The sequence below is a fragment of the Vicia villosa genome, linkage group LG2 (assembly GCF_029867415.1).
Source record: "Vicia villosa cultivar HV-30 ecotype Madison, WI linkage group LG2, Vvil1.0, whole genome shotgun sequence".
In the NCBI taxonomy this organism is placed as follows: Eukaryota; Viridiplantae; Streptophyta; class Magnoliopsida; order Fabales; family Fabaceae; genus Vicia; species Vicia villosa.
This window is the reverse complement of record NC_081181.1, coordinates 125,973,712-125,994,072: the sequence shown is the minus strand read 5'-3', so window position 1 is coordinate 125,994,072 and position 20,361 is coordinate 125,973,712. Positions and strand designations below refer to the sequence as shown.

At 30.6% G+C, this 20,361-nt stretch overlaps 1 long non-coding RNA gene and 1 pseudogene across 12 annotated transcripts; one reads left to right on the top strand and one right to left on the bottom strand.

The window, feature by feature from the left end:
• The first annotated feature begins 5,096 nt into the window (after positions 1–5,096).
• LOC131652022 (uncharacterized) lies at positions 5,097–7,987 on the top strand. 12 transcript variants are annotated; one of them, XR_009298541.1, is made up of 8 exons: positions 5,097–5,500; positions 5,897–6,004; positions 6,118–6,199; positions 6,359–6,865; positions 7,003–7,055; positions 7,221–7,252; positions 7,362–7,481; positions 7,606–7,987. It is a non-coding gene; the product is annotated as an uncharacterized LOC131652022 (long non-coding RNA). The 12 variants fall into 12 exon arrangements; XR_009298546.1 differs by having other exon boundaries at positions 7,003–7,111; XR_009298550.1 differs by lacking the exon at positions 7,221–7,252.
• A 3,973-nt stretch (positions 7,988–11,960) lies between these two features.
• On the bottom strand, positions 11,961–15,746 carry LOC131652021 (disease resistance protein RUN1-like; annotated as a pseudogene).
• Between the last annotated feature and the right edge of the window lie 4,615 nt (positions 15,747–20,361).

Here is a 20,361-nt window from a genome sequence, read left to right as displayed (position 1 = left end):
ACATAAAACTTTAACCATCATTGTGTATTCAAATTATGTATAGTGATTATTGCATTAATTATTTCATTTATTTTTCATTCCATTATATGTGTCTCTTCTTATTACCGTATATTTTGTATACATCCTTACCTCTCTCATCAATGTCTTTTTAAATTATGATACATTGAAAATCTATAAATTTATATATATATATATATATATATATATATATATATATATATATATATATATGAATTTTAATATTTATCAAGTTAACGACATATATATAATATAAAATTTATATAAAAAATTAGAAACTTTGTTTATAATTAAAAAAATCAAAATATAGTAAATAAATAACTTATAAAATGAAATACATGAATAGTAAATCATTTTAAAAAAATGCCGTAACGATTTTTAAGCAATATATTTGGACACACAATTAAAAAAAAAATGTAAGAAAATTAATTTAATTTTATCTATTTAATTTTATTTCATCTTTAATTTATGCATTTAAGTGGGATTAAATAAAGTTAAGTATAATTGCAAACTTTATTATAATTTTTTCGCGTTGAAAACTTATTCTTATAATGGTGGAAAAGTGTCGTATATGGATGTTTATTTTTCTCTAACAACTTTATTAGTTGTGTATGATAATCCAAATTTGTGTATTGATTTTTTAAAAAACAAAGTTACTTATAGATTTATATTCACTTATCTCTAATAAAATAAAATTTAAATATGTGTAGTAACTATTACAGAATATATACATTAAAAAATTAACTTTTTTTACCTAATCAATAAAACATACTACATGTTTGGAGCCATTATATTATTTACTCCAACCACTTTAGAATTTTTTTAATTAAAAAATAAAAAATTAAATTGAATATAAAAGGGGATTTGTTACTTAGGCATGGAGGATTAAGCTACGCCAAATTTGGAACCACGGTAAAAAAAGAAAGATAAATGGTGACTATCTAATTATATACGCTCAAAAAGCATTGTTGTTACTCAAAACCTTTTGCAACAACTTCAAAAACATAAACGGAGAATAGTTTATTCCTTTTATTTATAAAAAATCGTATTAGAAAGTTAATTAATAAATATATATCAATTGTTTCTTGCGAAATTAACATTAGGAAGATATTCGAAAAAAACCATTTTAAATTGGTATATTATTTATTTTTATAATTTTAAAAAAATAATTGAAAACAAAAAATAATAGATAAAGGGTGAATGTCTAATTATATACGCCGCATAAAAAATGTAGAATAATCTGTTCATTTTATTTAAAAAAATATTTATAAAAATTAATTAATTTGCATTAATAATGTAAAAAAAATTACATATCATTTAAGAATATTTTTAGACATCATTTATGATTTGTTTTTTAACAACCAATTGAACAACGTTATTCATGTCTCTATTTGTCATGATTACCCTATTACTCTATTTTATGGGAATAGAAATATAGATTCACTATTATATAGGCATGCTTATATATATAATATTAATTATATACACTATTAATTAAGTGTGCATAGACAGTATCACATAGTCTCAAAGAACCGTTTCGACTAGGCTTGCAATTAACATTAAAAGGTATTTCACATAAAAATTATTGTATTCAATGTTAGAAAATTGTGTTTTTCATAATATAATATAATATAATAATTAGAAGGAGTATTTCATACCTGTTACATTTATGATTGATTGGGATTTACTTTACACGCATGCTGTTTCTTAACTTTTCAAAATGGTCAAACTTGCCTATTATAATAAATGGCATATTCTAATAAATTAATATTTCAAATCCTCATACTCTATATATATTTTTTAATAATGATAATAAATTGTGTTTTTGAAATTTTGATAGCTCCATATTTTCATCTGTAGTATATATAATATAATAATTAGAAGGAATATTTCATACTGTCACATTTATGATTGGGATTTAGTTTACACGCATGAATATTTCATACTGTCACATTTATGATTGAAATTTAGTTTACACACTTCTTTTTTTAACTTTTCAAAACGGTCAAACTTGCATATTCCAATAAATGGCCTATTCCAATAAACTAATATTCCAAATCTAATATTCTATATATTAACTTGATTTATACTTCTTATTATCAAGGTATTAATAAGGAATTGATAACACGTTCTTTGCATCCTAGGAGGTATTGATAACACGTTTTTATATCTTCAAAAGTTAATTTGATTTAATTTTAAATAATATATTATTTTATAATTTCTCATTCCATCACCGTTCTGTAAATTAGTACAATAATATTCTCTACACATATTTATCTATTTGACACTTAAATTTAGGAGACTTTCTTTCATGTTGATTTTTTACATCATAGAGATCTTTATATGATTATTTTATTTTATTTTCATGTGAAAATTAATCTATAACTATAGATAAAAGAGATAGAAATTGTTAGACTAATATATTTTTTAGATTAATTTATTCTTTAAATTTATCTATAACTATTAATCTATGTGATATGTGGATAATAATTAACAATAATATCTATTTAAATTTTTAATACAAAGTTATAAACCTTCTATAATGAATCATTTGACTTTTATTTATTTATTTACCTGATCCTTATTTTTATAAAAGGAAAAATATATAAACAAGCCTATAATATAAAATTTCTTAAATTTTAAGATAGTATATTTATTTTCAAAGTAATTATTAAGAGGTAGTACCATGATTACCTATTATACGTTTTACTAAAAATTCTATTTTAATAATTTTATTTATTGCAGACCATTCATTAATGTATTGATAAAACCAAATTCATTATAACCTGCCTCCACAATTCTTCGGAAACCTACACACCTCTTTTACCATAAAATCTTCAAATTCCAAGATGCTTCAACGATTTTCAATCCAACTGCATCGTGTTATGTTCCAATTTTTTTTATATCTTCAAATTGTCTTTTTTAATTAGAATATATTTATCTCTACCTTTCAGTACCTTCAACGATCAATTGGAGACATATAAAATTATATAATCAAAATTATAGAATGAATTTTAAAAGACCCGAGAAATCCTATCAATTTGATAAGGAAAGTTTTATCGTCTAATATAATCATTTAATTTTATTATTTTATTATAATCAATGTTGTTGTTTAATTGTTTTTATTTGAAGTTACATCAATGAAATAAATATTTTTAATATTATTTATTTATTAACAAAATAACTAATTATAATTAATATATGTAATATATTAATTATAATTAAAGATACTATTAAAGTATAATAAAAGATATTAAAAACTTCAATTATCAAAAAATGTTAGCAATTTTTTATGATAAAATTTAACATTTATACTAAAAAAAATGCTATTAATATTTTTTTTACAAAAAAAACATGATACAATTATGATGTATAAATACATAAATTTCTTACGAAAAACATACATTTTTCGACTGACCGAAACTACTTATAAAATTACATTTAACATTAGACAATTATGATTGATGAATACATAATTTCTTATATAAAAAAAATCTGTTATTTTTTTTGTATTTTATATACATTTTTAACCATCATTATATTATATTAATTTACTATTTATAATGACATTGAATGAATATAACCATCATTATATTATATTAATTTACTATTTATAATGACATTGAATGAACCGTGCGAACGCACGGGTAAATGATTTCTTAATTATTTTTTTTATTTTTCGACTAAAATATACATTTTCGACGGGGCAAAGCTACTTAATGTGTATATATTTTATTTACATTTTTAACCATCATTATATTATATTTATTTACTACAAAAAGATAAATACTTAATTATTTCCTTTATTTTTTATATCTACATATTAACCTATAACTGGTATTTTTGAAAAAATAAATCTATTAAATATATTGAAAATTTTATTTAAAATAAGTAAAAAGATTTCAAATGCTTATAATAAGATAGGGGTATGAGTGACGATAAACAAAATTTGGACAAAAAAGGTTGGTACCTGTTTCCAAATCAAATAAATATAATCACATATATTATATTTATTTATTTATTATTATTCATAATATTGTGCAATCCGTGCGAACGCACGGGTAAATGACTACTCACGATAGATTTATAACTATATTGTCTGATGTGTGCGAACGCACGGGTAGATGACAACTTAATTATTCATTTATTTTTTCTACTAAAGTATATATTTCTAACTAGATTAAATTAATTATTTATATGACAATTATAATTTCAAATGTTTTTTCTTTTTAATTTGCGTATCTTTTATATATATTTATTAACCATCGTTATATATTTATTTATTATTTATATCGACTTTGCGTGACCCGTGCGAACGCACGGGTCCTTTGCTAGTAATAAATCAAAATGAGAACTTTGGCAAGTTTGCCACTTGTCAACCTTGTATTCTCCTATTTTTATTTATGCTATAAAAGGAAAGTTTTAATTAATATAATTATATTTATTTTATTTAATTATATCTATTTGTTTTAAATTAATTCAAAAAACTCAATAATCATTCATGTGTATTTAACTTCTCGATATTTGTGGGAAAACAAAAACTTTCCAACTTTCAATGTCATTTTGAAATAATCATTCAAGTGTCTATTTAACTTTTCTATAATTAACAATTTTCTTAAAAATATTTATACTACTAATTTCAAATTGTTTAAGTCTTTATTTAATTGACCAATCTCTTAATATTGGGGTAAAAAATGTCCATAAAAATATTTTTCAAAATGATCATAGAATATAATAAAGCAAAAGGAGTTCTTTGGCAACTTTGTCATTTGTCAATCATTTATAAGGTTTACTATTTTTAAAAAAGCTATTAATAATAGAATAAAAATATTTCTATAATTATTTTAATGTATCATACAATAGAATAAAGCAAAATGAGAATTTGGACAAGTTTGCCGTGTCAGCATTTTAGACACCTTACTATTTTAAAAATTTCTATTTTAGGTAATCTTACTAAATTTGTTATAATTTATTTTTTAATTGTTTTTAATTTTATTTTAGATTTTCATTAGTATTCCAATACAATTTATATTTATTTATTGCTCCTAATTAGTGTCCTTTCAATTTCCACCGTTCACATAAAACAACGGCAGACTTTAGGCTTCTCAATGCATACTTGAAATAAATGTAGGTTTCTCGATTTTGTTCTAATCTTTCTCGATGCATACAACGAATCCTTCCACTGTAATTACCCTCACGTCTTATTAAATTTAGTCTAATTTCGTTCAATTATCAAAGGCGATTTCGATATCGCTTCAAAACCCAAAACCCTCTCCACAAACCCTTCTTCATTTGTATTCTCTAACCATCATCTCCAACCCCAACAACAACAAAAACAATTTCAATTACCACAAGTTTCCGAATGCTCTGTTAATTTCTCACCTCCCGAGAGCTTTCTCAAAGACCCACTACTTCCTTTCTCGAATCTTCCCCTCCTAAACCATGTTTCAATGACATGGACATCGAAATTGATCAATTTAAGGTAATTCCTAAAAAAAATTGTACAAATTTTTGTTTTTACTATAGATATTCCAATTTTGTAACTTAGATATTTCTATTTGTAGTGGTTTTTTCTGTTATTTTTTATTAATTTTATGTGTGTATGTTGGAAGTGAAAAGGGAGGAAAACTGTCGTTTTGTTACTTATATCATGTTTTACATGAGGCACTGTCAATTTTCATGCTTTCTAATGTGAATCCAAAGATCCATATACTAAACTTGGTTTTAATTGGTTGATAGCAAAAACAGAGGGAGTCGGGACGTCCTTTACAGTAGGTTGCAAATGTTGTATGCTTTACATATTCTTTGGTATAGATTCTGAGAGTAGGTGAAATGTTGGCAATGGCGTGCCTGTTATAATTTCTTTGCAAGCTTTCAGGAAAAGGAGCCCCTCGAGTTAAAGAAAGAAAGAGGTTAATCCCAAATTCGTGTCTTCCGAGAATGAAGAAGATAATGTTGGTACTAAATGTTTGAAAAGCATAGACAAGTAAGTCAATTTTAATGTTTTGTTTATGTTTTACGCCTCATTATAGATATTTTGTGACATATAGTTAAGGTCTACTATGTCTCTCACCAATAAACAAATCTTCATCTTTGCAGCAAAATGAAGGAAATACTCCAAAGTCCGACACCGAAATCAAAGATGAATGTTGAAGCAACATCGGAATCCTTAGAGGAAATAGTATGTTTTGATGTCGATACTTCAGTTCTCCTTCGTTTTCATGTATATTTCGGTGCTAAAAATTGTTTGATCTGTTTTTTTTTGCATTTTTTCAATTTATCGAGCTTATAAAGTGAATTAGTTTCTGATTTTAGTTGCGTGTTGTTGTTATTGTTTTAGGTCTGAGTTTAGAGAGACTTTCAAGAACAAAAATCCTACCAACAAATATGTTGATCACAAGTGCGGCTACTTAACACTATATGTGTAATTGCCATTTCAATCTTGGTGTGGCTGCAAATGATGAGATACTGCATTGAAAATGTTGTTGGTTGAGTTTCATTTTTTTCTAAACTTGGTAAACCGTTGATTCCATTTTTTTTAGTATCATCTTTAATTGTTACTCTCATCATATTATATAACTTATAATCTTGGCACTGGTTTTTCTTAAATTATTTGGTTGCAAATAACTTTGACAGGATTTATGTTCTTACTAATATCTGTGTTGCTACCACTGCGAAGGTAAGTTGGTTTTTGGAAAACAAATTGTTATGAGTTATGGGAAAGATTAACTCATCTCTGATGCCCTATCACCGGAGCCTTCAAATTAATAAGTAACAGACTTAACCAAAGCATTTGAACATTTAGTTGCTCCATATCCATCTCCATCCCAGGATAATATTGATCAAGGTAACACTATCTCCTTAAACATACACCAAGTAGTTCATCATGTTATTTATTTTTTAGAAGTTTGTGTGGTTGCTTTGTAGCTCATATACTCACTAATAAGTATCGACTAATCGCCTGCGATTGCCTTGAATGAGCAGGTGAACTCCAAACTGCTCAAATAGCTCATGAGTTAGATGTTAATACATCACAGGTTAGAAAATGGGTTACCAAGGTGCAACAATTATTGGGGCTTAGTTATAGCTTTGGGTATAATTTATTATTTTGATTCTAAAAGGAAATGCTTACTTCTGATGTTCAGAATCACAAGGTCTTTTTGATGAGTCTGTACTGAAATATTTTTTCATTTATTGGTTAGGGCCATGTGTTGTATGACATGTGTTATATGGAGTAAGTCTTGATTTCGAAAATGTCATGATTATTATACTGTTTCCGCTGATCTATTTTACAGTTATGTGTTCATCATTATCTTTGTTGATGTAGCTTTTTATGTCTACAGGCCATGTATAATATAATTTCAACAGCCAACATATAGATTGACAAATATTTCAGTGCTAAGCTTTCCGAGTATGGTTGCGTTGGACATATTCTTGAGGAAGAAATTTCAAGCAGTTCATCTGTAAGCACTTTGATTTAAATGTATATTTAGCTAATGTTTTCTACCTTAGCATCTTCATATTTATTTATTGTGAATATGTGTTCCATAATTCTAGCTTATATTCATGTATTTTATTGTTGTTCAGGCTGTTAGAAACCTATCAATGGAGACAATAGAGAAAGGAATTCTCTCACCAAAGATAATTTTGTGAAGCTTTGGAATTTTTCTTTTGGAATTACTTACCGGGAGAAAGAATCTCGATAGTCATCACCCTAAGGAAGAGTGGAATTTAGTCAAATGAAGCAGACCTTTCTTAGCTGATAAAATTGTTGTTTGAATGAATGAAATGTTTGTGGCTGTCAATTGAAAAAAAATATGTTTTAGTTTTATATAGAGCTTATACAATTCGGTGGTTTATAAGGTGGAAAGATATTCGTTCTTAGGTGTTTATAGGGTGAAGGTAATTCTCTTGAAATGTATTCAAAATATTTTGCGTTTGCCAGACATGGAATTGTGGATTGGTGTTATATATGTTTTTATTTATATATATATATATATATATATATATATATATATATATATATATATATATATATATATATATATATATATATATATATCAGATTCAAAGTAAGGTTCTAGGAAAGAATTACTTAAAATGAAAGAGGATAATCTCAATAGTATCTCAGAATATATTTTTGTTTATGTTCACCCTTGAGCATCTCTATTCTCTCTTAGAAAATGCAAGGTGGAATTCACCTTTAACATGTGGGGACAAGGAATAATGACAATCACTTTTAGTAAATATAATTCTCTTTGCAATACAACAATAACTTACCTTAGAAGAAGATAATAGACAAGCAACATAAGTAGCGCAAAAATAATATAATTTAGGTAATCCAAGCAAGAAAACTTTAACATGTTTAGATCGCTACCAATTTATAATTGAGTCTCATAAAGGTTTCTTTCACATTCATGTGGTCATACTATGAAGCACTTGTGATACAAGGCAATCTATCTGTAAAGAGTTTGGATAACAAACTTGAGCTTTCATCGACTTTAGTATTTTGGTCTTTTTTAAGCACTTAGATTAGATTTTTTTTCCTTTATTTTCCATTTGGGTAACTAATCTAGTTAGAATGACGAAATTTGGGTAACAAAATTTTAAAATTTTACGACTTTCAGCACAAGTAGCACTAACATATGATATATATAACCTCATCAATGTATTTTGGAACTTTCATCGAAATTTGGGTAGCGAAATTAAAGAAATTTTCTTTCGCTGTCATATCACCATTTTAGCAATGGATTATTTATTAAGAATAACAGTGTAGAGACCAAAGAGATGTGTACCAAAAAATTAAAATCTGAGATGTGTTTACCATAAAAAGAAATGAATTACACCAGTTAAACTATAATTAGGTTTATTTCTATACAAATCGCTCATTTTCTAGCAGTAACTATGAAGGCATCTAAAAGTTGCCCAATATTCTTGTGATTCTTGATGAAAATGTATACGACAACACCATGTGGTGGTTCATGAGCATTTGTCAATGACTAAACCCAATTACATAGCCTACTAAGTAAGTACTAACCATTCAGTTCTTAGATACGGGTATCATAACTATGTTAGAATATTTTAGTGTCAGAATCATAGCCTATTCAAGCAAGAAGTTATGTGTTGAAAGACATCTTCGGTGCAAGGAATGGTTAGGCCACCCGTTGGATGATCATATCAGAACTCTTCCACTGCTTGACTCAACAAGTCTTGAAACGACGGTTGGTTCAAGTATAACATGGGGATCACAAACCGTTTCATTTCTTCTCCAACATACACTGCAAGGTATCCCTTAGGCACATCCACAACTTTTGAAATTGTTCGGTTTGCAGAAAATGATGCTCTTCTGATCATACAAGGAAAATGAAAACCCATTGTTGTATGCGTTGATACTTAGAAAAAAGTTGTCTTAGAACAGACTTGTAAGCAAGGGAAAGTTTTTGATATTGAAATGCTTTGGAATATGTGAATGATTTGTGTTGGTTCTAAATGCTTGTAGAAACGAATATATATATATAGAGATAAATGAATATTGAGAAACTATTGGCTACTTGAAAGATTAGGAGGATGGGGTCATAGAATATACAAGGAGACAAGAGCAGATATAAGATCACATGGTATTGTCTTTGGAGAATTTCACAGACCAAATGTCGTAACAGATAATCCATCATAGAGCTTAATTGACCTTGTAACTTATTTAGCAAGGCAGGGGCCGCAAAATTCTGTTCTTGCATGCAGATTTCATGAAGTTTGTCTTGCAAAAATATATAATGTGGTTCATATTGGTTTGTGATCTTTTGTTCGATATTTGTTTCTGAGCTGCCATCAATCAGGTCCTACAGAAATTGCACATAATTACGATATATTAGTTGATAGATGTATATTAGCTGGATTATCAAATCAAAGAAACATGTGAAGTGAGATGTCTATACGATGTCTACCATTGGATTAGTTATAGCAACAGACATCAGGTTTCTTTCACCAATGCAATGTCTTAATCTCAAGTAGATTATATGTTGGCCATTATCTCAGAAAGTGGGGTATGTGTATCTTCTTCCTTATAGCCTCCTAATCTTTGAAAATGACCTCTATTAGACAATACCATGTGATCCCTTCTCCCTAACTAGGCCCTATCACAACATTCATTGATTAATTGCTTTGTAGAGGCTCTTAGCAACTATATATACACTACTCCTTGGTTTCACAAGCAACACAAGTCTTTTGCATCCTAAATCATCAGAGCTCAATATATATTTCTCATCCAATCCTTTAACATAATCAATATTATTTTTGCGTGGAACCATAAAAATTACAATGACTTTCCGCATCACAAGTATTCTTAGAAGGGCATCATTTTCCACAACTCAAGGATCTAGCAAGGGATTTGAAGTTCCTAAAGGCTATCTTGCCGTCTATGTTGGAAATAAAATGAGGCGGTTTGTGATTCCAGTATCATACTTGAACCAAGCACTGTTTCAAGAACTACTTATTGAAGCAGAAGAAGAATTTGGATATGATCATCCAATGGGTGGTATCACAATTCCATGCAGTGAGGATGAATTCTTAAACCTCACTTCTCGCTTGAATTGAGCTCCAAATCATGCTAAAAGAATTTAGATACATTAGTTTGAGATAGATTAGATGAGGCTAATTTGTACAGAAAGCATTTTCTTCAATTACGAAGATTTTTCGTTTTCTTCCATATATCATTCCTTAGGAAATCAAATGTTTCCTTAAAGAGAATGCTAATGATACATGAGATTGTTCAAACACTTATTTTATCAATTCACAGTGACTTCTAATACATTCTCTCTGTTTCAGATTATCAGAAACTTTTAATATTTGTTTGTCTTTAAACTCTGAGCATTCGTATGAATAGGAATTATATTTTATTAGAACTGATGTTTCAGGTTCATTGTGAATCATGTGTTCTAATATCAAGGAATATTACTCATAGTCATATTTCGTAATTTATAAATTGCAATAAACAAGAAAACATGGGAGATACTTGAATAGTCGGATTCATTGTCATTAAACAAAATATATATACTTGCTAAATTTGTCAATCTAATGGTCATTCTTTTCCTATCTCTACAATTTGCTAAGATGCCTAGCTTACAAAATAATATCTCAACTAAACTATGTCAGTTTCTTTTGGTGTCAGAATCATAGCATATTCAAGCAAGAAGTTATATGTTGAAAGACATCTTCGGTGCAAGGAATAATTAGGCCACCCATTGGATGATCATAGCCGAACTCTTCCTCTGCTTGACTCAACTAAGCTTGAAACGACGGTTGGTTCAGGTATGAAATGGAGATCACAAACCGCTTCATTTCTTCTCCACCATTCACTGCAAGGTATCCCTTTGGCAAGTCCACAACTTTTGAAACTGCTCGGTTTGCAGAAAATGATGCCCTTCTGATCATACGAGAGAAACGAAAACCCTTTGTTTTATGCGTTGAAACTTGAAAAGAAGTAGTTTTAAAGAAGAGTTGATATAACATCACATGGTATTGTCTTTGAAGATTTTCACATAGACCAAATATCGTAGTAGATATACATCAACATATCACACCACCAGTAAGTTTAATTGACCTTATTACTTATTTATCTTATAAGTAATAAGATAAATAAGTAATAAGGTCAATTAAACTTCTGTTATTGTATGCAGATTTCATGGAGTTTGTCTTATAAAAATATAAAATGCGGTTCATAGTGATCTTGTATTCAATATTGGTTCTCTTATTGTCACTAAACACTGTTTCTGAGCTTCTATCTATCAGGTCTTACACAAACCTTACATGTTGCGCATAATTCTGATACATTAGTTTGTAAATGTGTATTAGCTGGATTGTCGGTTTGAAGAAACATGTGATGTGAGATGTGTAAACCATGCCTACCATTGGATTAGCTATAACAAAATACAACAACAGACATCAGGTTTCATTCACCAAGCATCACAAGTCCTTTGCATCCTAAACCATCAGAGCTCAATATCTATTTCTCATCCAATCCTTTAACATAAAAAAAAAAAAATACAATGGGTTTCCGCATAACAAGTATTATCATAAGAACATCATTTTCCAGAAATCAAGAATTGTTCATTAAGTTACACACATCACTAGTTTGATTCATTATGATTTTATATAATCACATACAGAATCGTGGTTGTGCCTCATCTTCAATTGCCATAAACTTGCACTTATGAGCTAAGGAGTTTCGGCTGCGATGCATGATCTTGTTTATATACCCAATGATACCCACACTTCTGAACCTTCAAATCCGAAACTTCACCAAAACCAATATATGCACAATTACAAATACTAACATAAAGCTGAAAATGATCAAGATCGCTGAGAGTTTCGTCTAAGCACTTCAGAAAATAAATGAATGATTTCAGAGGGAAATATATCAGGCACATGTGATCTGATTTTATCTCAATAAGATCTCCTTCAAGAATTACTGGGATGAGCCTCTTACCATGCCAAATGTTAATCTTACTATTACAAATACCTATTTCTATTCCAGTTCTTCGTGCGGATCTTGTCGGGTCAAGAGGTGCAGCAGAAAATATTGTACAACATGCAATGCCACTGATATTACTGTAATTGCCAGACATAATAGGAGATAGATCTAATCTTATTAAATTACCCTCACTCTGATTGTTGCACCAACTTGGTATTTCACTTCCCGGAACTACAAAATAAATTTCATTAGTGAATACTTGGTTTGCCTGAATAAACTGTGGCATCCATGAATAACTAATAGTACTGCCAAGTTCCTTCTCACTCAAGTTAGGACAATTGAAAATGACCAATCCTTTTTTGACTATCTGTATGTCCTCTCGATCCTCCCGATCGATAGCAACATGAAAAGGAAGTTCAGGCAAGGATTCCAAGAGCTTGCAGTGCTCCAAGTTTAAAAATACAAGTCTATGAAGCTCCTTCAGACTAGGCAAGGTTACAAATTTGTTTCCCCCTAAATTTAATTCTTCAAGCCAACGTAAGCATCCAATTGCATCAGGGAGTTGGCTTAGGCCACAAAAACTAATATCAAGATCACGCAAGTTAGAGAAGTTAACCAAGAAAGGCAACAAATAACTTCGTAAATCTTTGGGTGCGCGGGAGCATAAGGAATGATGAAAAACTGTCCATTTCAAGATAGAGAACATTGTTGATTGGGACTGTGATGTGTTTCCTCTTATATTCGAAATCCTTGGATTCTTAAATAATTTGCGACACCCAGAAAGATTTACATATTTAAGAGAGCTGAGACCAAATATGCTGTCTGGTATGCTTACTAAATTTATGCAATCTTCCAAAGTCAAGAAAACAAGCTTTCTTAGAACTCCAATAGATGGATCCATATGCACCAACTTTACACATCCTTCAAAACTTAGTTTCTCAAGATTTGGGATATCTTCAAAATCTGGCATCTTTCTTAGATTCATTGAGTGGCTCAGATCCAATTTTCTCAAATGTGGGAGATACTGTTACAAACAGACAAAAATATTTGCTCATAAAATTTAACATAAAGAAGGGGGGGACATTCTTTCTTTTGATTTGTTCATGTTCTTAACAGGAAAAAGAAAAGCTAAAAGGGAATATATAGTACCTTCTTGTCTTTCCATAGTTGTTTTATGTTGTTGCAACTCAAGATCAATTCAACAAGTTGACTGGGTTGAAAACTTGATGGCAAATACTTGCAAGGATATCCAACCCACTCCATGTATCTTAACTCGTTAGAAAGGCAACTGAGTTTTCCTACAAAATCAACTCCAATCAGTATGAGCAATCTTAAATGGCTCATTTTTGACAATGTTTCTGCCTTGATCATTAAATCTTTTCCTCTTTCATTGCAAATGGCTTTAACCTTCTCTTCCTAAAACATTGCAAAAAAGAAGAAAAACTTTAATAACTTTCGAAATAAAATTTCTAAAATTGAATATAAGTTATATATTTTCAAACTACTCATTTACCATTTTCTCCAACTTAACATAGTCAAACTGTTCCTCGAGCCACACCCTGCTCCACTTTCTTGGTTCTTCTTGAGCAATTTTTATGCCCAAATCTTCTAACGAAGCATGCATTTGAATTCTATTTTCTTCCGAAAGGATTATAAGTGATTTCTCTATTAGAAGTCTCAATCCAATATCAGCTTTAAGTCCACAACATTTAAGAACATTTGTAACATATTTCTCACTTCCATAGTTGAAAAAACAAGCAATATGAAGAAATATTTCCTGTTCTGGTTCCTCCAGCCCATCAAAACTTAATCGCAACACATCCATGATATCTTTGTGTGGACTTTCTCTCAATCTTGCCAATGCACTTTTCCATTCAGAGATATTACGACCACACAAAAATGAACCCAATACTTTAACTGCCAGTGGCAAGCCACCTGCATAATATATTATCTCATGTGCTAGCTTATCATAACTACTCACAATATGATCAAGTTTAAAAGCTCTTCGACTTAGTAATTGAAGAGAATTTTTTTTATTCAAGTGTGGAACTTGGTAAACAGCATCCACTCCATACTCTTGAAATATATGCTTATCTCTAGAAGTTATTATTATTCTACTCCCTGGACCTAAGCATTCACGATCCACGCCTAATTCCTCGAGTTGCTTAACTTGATCAACATTGTCAATAGTTATAAGGGCCCTTACACGATGCAGTCTACGTCGTATCAAGTAAGGTGTGTTGTGAGAATTGCTTGTTTGAAGTTGTTCGTCACCTGCAATTTGTAGTAGAGTTTCCTTTTGTGCACTGATCGGACCATCTTGCTTATAACTTTTGCTTAAATCTTCAATAAAGCAACACACATCAAATTGTTGAGAGATTTTGTTGTGCACAGCTTTAGCAAGAGTTGTCTTCCCTATTCCACCCATCCCATAAATTCCTACAACACGGACATCATCAAGCGAGTCCAAAACTAGCATCTTTTCTAATTCCCACATAGGAGGGTGAATCCCTACTAAATCTTTTGGAAGACTTGAAAATTTGGAAACTAATTTATTTATAATTTGATCAACAATGTCTTCAATCTCTGCATGTTGTGGCCTGCAAGTTTAAAATAGTTAACCAACAACACCAAATCATGACATACATACGATAACTAAAAGAAAAAGCCATTTGTATAATAGAGTTGTTACTTACTTATGACGTACATCCCAGCCAGAGAGATCTGCGACTTGTGAGAGAGCTGTCCTCCATTTTTGCACCTTCTCGGAGTCTTGTTTGAATCTTTCTGCATGTTTAGCTAAGGCTTCCCCATAAGTTTCTTTTTGATGTCTCACCTCAGAAGGATCAACGTCATAGAATACTGGAAAAACGCGTTTTTCAGATTGTTGACCGCAGTGAAGAAGAATGTGGTGTAATTCTCTCAAGCACCAAGTTGAGGAGGCATAGTTCTTAGACAAAACCAGAATGAAAATCTGAGAGTCTTGGATTGCTCGGAGGAGCTCGGGTGCTATGTATTCACCTTTCTTGAGGTTAGTGTGATCCCTAAATGCCTTAATACCTTTTCTTTGGAGGGCTGCAAAAAGATGATCAGTGAAATTAAGTCGAGTATCTTTACCTCTAAAGCTCACAAACACGTCATAGGAATTTTTCCGTGGAGATTTCACCACCGAAGAAGACGTGTTGCTGCTACTTTGAGTGCTGCTGCTCGCCATCTGAATGAGATCAATTGTTTCAACATGGGATGTGAACAAGTTTTTTCTTTTATAATAATAATAATAATAATAATAATAATAATAATAATAATAATAATTTTTCTGCAACCACACTATAATACAGTATATAATAATCATTCTTTGCAGGTTCTTCAACGAACGAACCAACCACACTTTTTTAAAATTTTGCCATTGACTTTGCGGTGGGAAACTGTTGCACGTTGAAGCAACGATGGTGACCCGTTTTTCAATAAAAATTAATGTTATTTTATACTATATCACTTGTAATTAATTAAATATATGTAAAAATTAAATGAGATCTTTTGATTGGTTGAAGGTACTCTATCCAACTTTTTGAGATGGGTAGAGAAGTTGTTCTCATAAATATATTGATTTTTTATCACATAAATTTCACTTATTATTTTAACTAGTAAGTAAGAAACCCGTGCTATTGCACATTACATGTCTATTAAACTATCATTTATATATTTAGAGATAGACTCAGAATTTTTATGTTGTGGGAATAAGTCAATATTTAATTTTTGTCAAAAAAATATATATTGAATAAGTTCATAAATTTATGACATTTATAAAAAATGTTAAATACGCATATAATGATTTTTTAGATAGTATATAATATTGAATACAATCGTATAATTGTTTGTTTGTAGTGTTGACATTTATTGAACTTTATAATTGTGCTTGTGATATACTATGCATATGCAATATGCATAATATATAGGGTCATGCTAACGTGTATCATAAGGGCATGCACGCGTTCTAAGAAAATATTTCTATAAATATCTCATTAACTTGTGCTCTTGGGGCACATGTTAGCTTTTTCCTAATATATATACTAATCATACTAATTGTTTGGTTGTAGTGTTGACATTTATTGAATTTTATAATTGTGCTTATAATACTCTTTGATATACTATTTTTTATACGGTTTTTTAATTTTTTATAATATTTTATTTTCACCTGGAAATTTGTGCATGCATTTAAATTTATCTTACTCTCATATAGTAAATACGATGTAGGCTTGAGGTGTAAGTTTTAAAGATAAGAATAGCATACCTCATAATATATATATATATATATATATATATATATATATATATATATATATATATATATATATATATGATAACGAAACTTTAGTGGCGCAGTGGTGATAGAGGGTTGATTATAATTTATAATATTAATTATTAGCATTGTTAATGATAGAGGGGTATAATAATATTTATGAGAGAAATGCTAACCAGTGCCCTTAAGACACTTTTTAAGTGATTGAAATGGTAAGTTTTTTTAAAATTATGTGTAATCAATGCATTAAAAATGCATTGAAAATTAAAATATTGACTATTGTAAAGAATATTTTTCTTATGGGTCTTGCTAACCAGTGCCCTCAGGACAATGGTTAAGCATTCCAAAAAAAAAAATTATAGAAAATGTAATATTTCAATTTTCGAAACATTAAATACGCAGATTACCGAGATAAATTTACTTTTTTTAAAGTCTTAACCATTGCCCTGAGGGCATTGGTTAGCAGTTTCCTTTTCTTATTTAGGATCCTTAAAAAGTGTCATGAGGGCACTAGTTAGCAAGACCCTATTTATAATATTAGTTATTAGTATTGCTATTGGGTTTTATTGTATTTGGGCTTTTAATTCATTATCTATTATAAGTCTTATATATGTAGTGTCTTAGACACACTTGAGGTAATCAATCAAATGAAATCAAAGTTTAATTTCTCCTTTATTTTATTAAGTCATTTTAGTGTTCTTTCACTTTTCTAGTAGAAATCCTAATTTATAGTTTGATAGGAAACTTTCTATTGCTTTCATGTACTTAAATTCTGAATTATCCTTATCATACACCTTCATATCATCTATGGAGTATTCCTCCTACTTATCCCAGAAACCCCTCTTTCACAACTCCTACCACAACCTCATTTCCATCTTTTCCATGAGAACTTTTTACACCTTGTTACACTTATGTTGGATCATCATCACCAAATTTGTATCTAAATCATGGGTATTCACCACATACACCTAATCCTAACCGATATTTATTCTATTCAACATCTCATCAATCATACCACTACAAAAATTATCACCAACAACTTCAACCAACAAACACCTTCACAATTAATCATATATATCAGAGAAGAGATTTTGATAAGCATTTGCAAGTGTCTCATCCTTGTTTTAAAAAAAATTCCAAAACAAAACCATTAGTTCCATTAACCCTCTCTCCACCTCCCTGAAACCCTCATCCCTTTCTTCCAACCCTTTATCATTTTCCAAACTCGTAAAGGGAAACGATAACACTCGTAGACCAACTTCAATCCTAGTTCAGAAACCCATAACCCGACCCATTTCTCGTGTCGATCGGGGATCATCTTCTGCGTTTTCGTTTCTTCCGAGCGGTAGAAGTCCAAGCTCTTCCGATTGCAGTCAAACTCGCCGTGTCTCCGTTGATAGAACCGTCAAAGATCCGCCCCATTTGAAATCACACAGAGATTCAGTTTTCAAACCATCATATAAACTCAAAAGCATTGACACGATTAAAGTTGTTTCACAAAATGGTGCTAGGGTTGAAGAAAACATCAGCAACAGTAACAACAACAGTAACAGTCACACGGAGCAAAGTGAGCTTCGTGAGAAGTTTGCGTTTCAAGAAGGGAAAGTAAAAGAGAATAGTCCCGAATATAAAGAAAACAAAGGAGATGCTTGATTTGAATAATCCAGATGTTAGAACAAGATTTGTTCTGATCAATATTCTTAGTTTTGATGATAACAAGTATATGAATTTTTTATGAGATAATGTGGTACTCTAATACTATGCAATTTCCGTTTCAGGAATTATATAAAGAGTATGCACAAAATCAGCGCAAGAAGCACTGACTCAGAAGGTTCAGCATGCAACATCAGAACATGATCTGGCAAGACATCAGAAGATGGTCAAGCAGAATCATAACATGGGTCTATGGAAGCATCAGAAGAACTTGAGATCAGAAGCAGAAGCACTGAAGTTCTCATGGTATCACGCTCAAAAGCTCTTCAAGGTCAGAAGACAAGAAGATGCTCTGCACCAAGCTGTTTGACTCTGATGACATTCAAATGTTGATTACACAAACATCAGATCAGAAGCAAGTACTAGACTGGCAGGCTACGCTGACTGACAAAAGGAACGTTAGAAGCTAATAAAGGCAACGTCAGTAGACACAGCGGAAACAAGGCTCGGGGTAGTTGACAAAAGAGTGAAACATTAAATGCAATGCTGTACGGAATACGCAAAGCATTAAATGCTCCCAACGGTCATCTTCTCAAGTGCCTATAAATATGAAGTTCTGATGAGAAGCAAAGGTTAACGAATTACAAACTCTGAACCAACTTGCAGAAACGTTGTTCAAATCAAAAGCTCTCAAACTTAATCATCAAGCTCACTACATTGCTGTTGTAATATCTTAGTGTGATTTAAGCTTAAACTTAAGAGAAAATCACAGTTGTGATAATAGCTTTTTAAGAAGCATTGTAACTCTTAAAAGAATTTGTTTACATTAATTTGTAAGTTCTAGAGTGATCAGGTTGTTGATCAGTATACTCTAGCAAGTCTTAGAAGTTGTCTAAGCAGTTTGTTCCTAGAGTGATCAGGTTGTGATCAGGATACTCTAGAAGACTTAGCAGTTGGCTAAGTGGAAAACCATTGTAATCAAGTGTGATTAGTGGATTAAATCCTCAGGTGAGGTAAATCACTCCAAGGGGGTGGACTGGAGTAGTTTAGTTAACAACGAACCAGGATAAAAATCATTGTGCAAATTGTTTTTATCTTACAAGTTTTAAAGCTACACTTATTCAAACCCCCCCTTTCTAAGTGTTTTTCTATCCTTCAATTGGCATCAGAGCGCCGGTTCTAAGGTGCAAGCACTTAACCGTGTTTAGAAAAGATTCAGGAAGAGAAAAACGCTTCAGTAAAAGATGGCTGGTGAAATTCCAACAAACACACCTACATCTACATCTGGCTCTGCTGAGCAATACAATGGAAATGGTAACAATGGTTATACTAGACCACCAGTATTTGATGGTGAAAACTTTGAATACTGGAAAGATAAACTGGAAATTTACTTCCTTGGTCTAGATTGTGACTTATGGGATCTTCTGGTGGATGGTTACAAACATCCAGTGAATGCTACTGGCGTAAGGCTTGCAAGACAAGAAATGAATGATGATCAAAAGAAACTTTTCAAAAATCATCATAAATGTAGGACTGTTTTGCTGAATGCTATCTCTCATGCTGAGTATGAGAAGATATCTAACAGGGAAACTGCCCATGATATATATGAGTCATTGAAAATGACCCATGAAGGAAATGCTCAAGTCAAGGAGACCAAAGCTCTTGCTCTAATCCAGAAATATGAAGCCTTCAAGATGGAGGACGATGAAGATATTGAGAAGATGTTCTCAAGATTTCAAACGCTAACGGCTGGATTAAGAGTTCTGGACAAAGGTTACACCAAGGCTGATCATGTAAAGAAGATCATCAGAAGCTTACCCAGAAGATGGGGTCCAATGGTGACTGCATTCAAGATTGCAAAGAATCTGAATGAGGTTTCTTTGGAAGAGCTAATCAGTGCCTTGAGAAGCCATGAGATCGAGCT